Raw genomic sequence first — 5,589 nt, 5'->3', positions numbered from 1 at the left:
GAGACTTATAAGAAAATCGATTCTTCTCAGACTTTCAGGATCCTCTGGTATTATTCACAAAATTCGACGTCGATTGGATCGATACAAATTATGTTTAAATATGTGTTAAAAGTACTTGTCCGGCCCATCACTTTCCAATTAAATTGTTTATCCAAATAAAAGTCAGGGCTTGTCTAGAACTGATGGATCACAAGTATTCATGCATGCAGATAGAATTGAGAGAATTATCTTCAAGTAATTTTTACTTAATTGCACTAATTTAATAAAGAACGGAAACAAATTATTCCGCAATATAGAAGGGATATTATTGTGCATCGATAAATGAAAAAAATTGTACATAATGTATATGTTCAAGCTTCCAAAATAACTCTGCAGTTTATATTCGATGACGGCAATTTTTACTTCCCACTTATTCTTCCAGCGAACGAGTTCCATTCGTAATAAGAACTAACCTATACTATTATTAAGAACATTAAATTAATAATGAATCCCATTTCAACAAACTTTTAACAAGATTCTGCCGTGCCATTTCGTTTTTTTATGATTGATTCTTTATTGAATGAATAGTGATGGGCCGGACAAGTACTTTTAACACATATTTAAACATAATTTGTATCGATCCAATCGACGTCGAATTTTGTGAATAATACCAGAGGATCCTGAAAGTCTGAGAAGAATCGATTTTCTTATAATACGAACTTTCGGAAACGACATCACTCGGTTGTAAGTTATGATCTCGAATCGCACGTCGGAAACCGATTCTGTTCGAATTGTCAGTGAATCTTGATAATTTGTAACGATTCTCACAAAAGTTTATTTGTGATCACCAATTTTCATATTTGTGAACGTTCAGAAACGATATCGTTCGATTGTCAGTTCCGGTCTCGAATCGCATTTCGGACTGCCATTCTGATAGAAATGGCGGAAAAAATTGTTGTTTTGTAACGATTAACACAAAAGATTATCGCTGATTACCTATTTTCATGTTTATGAAAGATTGGAAACGTTCACCGATAAACGTCACATATCAACAATTTTACAGACATTTAGTATCGCAATCCGAAGGGCCATTTGAGATCTGAACTGACAATCGAGCGATGAAAACGTTTCCGAACGTTCATAAACATGAAGATTGGAGATCACCGATACACTTTTGTGTGAATCGACACAAATTAACCAGATTCACTGACATTTCGTTCTGAATCGCATTCCGATGTGCGAATCGCGATCACACCTTACAATCGAGTGATGTCTTTTCCGAACGTTCATAAACATGAACATTGGTGATCACCGATACACTTTTGTGTGAATCGACACAAATTAACCAGATTCACTGACATTTCGAACTGAACAGCTTTCCGACGTGCGATTCGAGATCATACCTTACAAACGAGGGATGTCGTTTCCGAGCGATCATAAACATGAAAATTGGTAATCACCGATACACTTTTGTGTGAATCGACACAAATTAACCAGATTCACTGACATTTCGAACTGAACAGCTTTCCGACGTGCGATTCGAGATCATACCTTACAAACGAGTGATGTCGTTTCCGAGCGATCATAAACATGAAAAGTGGTAATCACCCATACACTTTTGTGTGAATCGACACAAATTAACAAGATTCACTGACATTTCGTTCTGAATCGCTTTCCGATGTGCGTTTCGAGATCACACCTTACAATCGAGTGATGTCTTTTCCGAACGTTCATAAACATGAACATTGGTGATCACCGATACACTTTTGTGTGAATCGATAAAAATTAACAAGATTCACTGACATTTCGAACTGAACAGCTTTCCGACGTGCGATTCGAGATCATACTTTACAAACGAGTGATGTCGTTTCCGAGCGATCATAAACATGAAAATTGGTAATCACCGATACACTTTTGTGTGAATCGACACAAATTAACCAGATTCACTGACATTTCGAACTGATCAGCTTTCCGACGTGCGATTCGAGATCATACCTTACAAACGAGTGATGTCGTTTCCGAGCGATCATAAACATGAAAAGTAGTAATCACCGATACACTTTTGTGTGAATCGACACAAATTAACAAGATTCTCTGACATTTCGTTCTGAATCGCTTTCCGATGTGCGATTCGAGATCATACCTTACAATCGAGTGATGTCGTTTCCGAGCGATCATAAACATGAAAATTGGTAATCACCGATACACTTTTGTGTGAATCGACACAAATTAACCAGATTCACTGACATTTCGAACTGATCAGCTTTCCGACGTGCGATTCGAGATCATACCTTACAAACGAGTGTTGTCGTTTCCGAGCGATCATAAACATGAAAAGTGGTAATCACCGATACACTTTTGTATGAATCGATAGAATTTAACAACATTCACTGACATTTCGAACAGAACCGCTTTCCTACGTGCGATTCGAGATCATAACCTACAATCGAGTGATGTCATTTCCGAACGTTCATAAACGTGAAAATTGGTGATCACCGATACCCTTCTGTGTGAATCGATAAAAATTAACAAGATCCACTGACATTTCGAACTGAACAGCTTTCCGACGTGCGATTCGAGATCATACCTTACAATCGAGTGATGTCGTTTCCGAACGTTCATATACATGAAAATTGGTGTTCACCGATACACTTTTGTATGAATCGATAGAAATTAACAAGATTCACTGATATTTCGTTCTGAATCGCTTTCCGATGTGCGAATCGAGATCATACCTTACAATCGAGTGATGTCATTTCCGAACGTTCATAAACGTGAAAATTGGTGATCACCGATACACTTTTGTGTGAATCGACACAAATTAACCAGATTCACTGACATTTCGAACTGAACAGCTTTCCGACGTGCGATTCGAGATCATACCTTACAAACGAGTGATGTCGTTTCCGAGCGATCATAAACATGAAAATTGGTAATCACCGATACACTTTTGTGTGAATCGACACAAATTAACCAGATTCACTGACATTTCGAACTGAACAGCTTTCCGACGTGCGATTCGAGATCATACCTTACAAACGAGTGATGTCGTTTCCGAGCGATCATAAACATGAAAATTGGTAATCACCGATACACTTTTGTGTGAATCGACACAAATTAACCAGATTCACTGACATTTCGAACTGAACAGCTTTCCGACGTGCGATTCGAGATCATACCTTACAAACGAGTGATGTCGTTTCCGAGCGATCATAAACATGAAAAGTGGTAATCACCCATACACTTTTGTGTGAATCGACACAAATTAACAAGATTCACTGACATTTCGTTCTGAATCGCTTTCCGATGTGCGATTCGAGATCATACCTTACAATCGAGTGATGTCGTTTCCGAACGTTCATAAACATGAAAATTGGTGATCACCGATACACTTTTGTGTGAATCGACACAAATTAACAAGATTCACTGACATTTCGTTCTGAATCGCTTTCCGACGTGCGATTCGAGATCATACCTTACAATCGAGTGATGTCGTTTCCGAGCGTTCATAAACATCAAAATTGGTGATCACCGATACACTTTTGTGTGAATCGACACAAATTAACAAGATTCACTGACATTTCGTTCTGAATCGCTTTCCGACGTGCGATTCGAGATCATACCTTACAATCGAGTGATGTCGTTTCCGACCGTTCATATACATGAAAATTGGTGATCACCGATACACTTTTGTGTGAATCGATACAATTTAACAACATTCACTGACATTTCGATCAGCATCGCTTTCCGACGTGCGATTCGAGATCATTACACGTCGGAAAGCGATTCAGAACGAAATGTTCGTGAACCTTGTTAATTTGTATCGATTCGCACAAAAGTTTATCGGTGATCACAAATTTTCATGTTTATGAACGTTCGGAAACGACATCATTCGATTGTAAGTTATGATCTCGATTCGCACATCGGAAAGCGGTTCTGTTCGAAATATCAGTGAATGTTGATAAAATGTATCGATTCACACAAGTGTATCGGTGATCACCAATTTTCACGTTTATGAACGTTCGGAAATGTCAGCACTCGATTGTAATTTATGATCTCTAATCGAAATGTCACTGAATATTGTTAATTTGTGATGAATTGAACAAAAATTTTATTGGTGATCACCAATCTTCATGTTTATGAACGTTCGAAAACGACATCACTCGATCTCGATTCGCACATCGGAAAGCGATTCAGTTCGAAATGTCAGTGAATCTTGTTAATTTCTATCGATTCACACAAAAGTGAATCGGTGATCACCAATTTTCATGTTTATGCACGTTCGGAAACGACATAACTCGATTGTAAGTTATGATCTCTAATCGCACGTCGGAAAGCTGCTCCTTTAGAAATGTCAGTGAATGTTGTTCAATTGTATCTATTCACACAAAAGTGTATCGATGATCACCAATTTTCACGTTTATGAACGTTCGGAAATGACATCACTCGATTGTAAGTTATGATCTCGATTCGCACATCGGAAAGCGATTCAGAACGAAATCTCAGTGAATCTTGTTAATTTCTATAGATTCATACAAAAGTGTATCGGTGATCACCAATTTTCACGTTTATGAACGTTCGGAAATGACATCACTCTATTGTAGGTTATGATCTCGAATCGCACGTAGGAAAGCGGTTCTGTTCGAAATGTCAGTGAATGTTGGTAAATTCTATCGACTCACATAAAAGTGTATCGCCGATCGCCAATTTTCATGCTTATGAACGTTCGGAAACGACATCACTCGATTGTAAGTTATGATCTCGATTCGCACATCGGAAAGCGGTTCTGTTCCAAATGTCAGTGAATGTTGTAAAATTGTATCGATTCACACCAAAGTGTAACGGTGATCACCAATTTTCACGTTTATGAAAGTTCGGAAATGACATCACTCGATTGTATGTTATGATCTCGATTCGCACGTCGGAAAGCTGCTCCTTTCGAAATGTCAGTGAATGTTGTTAAATTGTATCTATTCACACAAAAGTGTATCGATGATCACCAATTTTCACGTTTATGAACGTTCGGAAATGACATCACTCGATTGTAAGTTATGATCTCGATTTGCACATCGGAAAGCGATTCAGAACGAAAGCTCAGTGAATCTTGTTAATTTCTATAGATTCATACAAAAGTGCATCGGTGATCACCAATTTTCACGTTTATGAACGTTCGGAAATGACATCACTCTATTGTAGGTTATGATCTCGAATCGCACGTAGGAAAGCGGTTCTGTTCGAAATGTCAGTGAATGTTGGTAAATTCTATCGACTCACACAAAAGTGTATCGCCGATCGCCAATTTTCATGCTTATGAACGTTCGGAAACGACATCACTCGATTGTAAGTTATGATCTCGATTCGCACATCGGAAAGCGGTTCTGTTCGAAATGTCAGTGGATGTTGTTAAATTGTATCGATTCACACAAAAGTGTATCGGTGATCTCCAATTTTCACGTTTATGATGGATCGGAAACGAGATCACTCGATTGTAAGTTATGATCTCGATTCGCACATCGGAAAGCGATTCAGACCGAAATGTCAGTGAATCTTGTTAATTTCTATCGATTCACACAAAAGTGAATCCGTGATCACCAATTTTCATGTTTATGC

Source organism: Venturia canescens, chromosome 11 (assembly GCF_019457755.1).
Source record: "Venturia canescens isolate UGA chromosome 11, ASM1945775v1, whole genome shotgun sequence".
NCBI classification, from domain to species: domain Eukaryota; kingdom Metazoa; phylum Arthropoda; class Insecta; order Hymenoptera; family Ichneumonidae; genus Venturia; species Venturia canescens.
Note: the sequence above shows the minus strand (reverse complement) of the source record.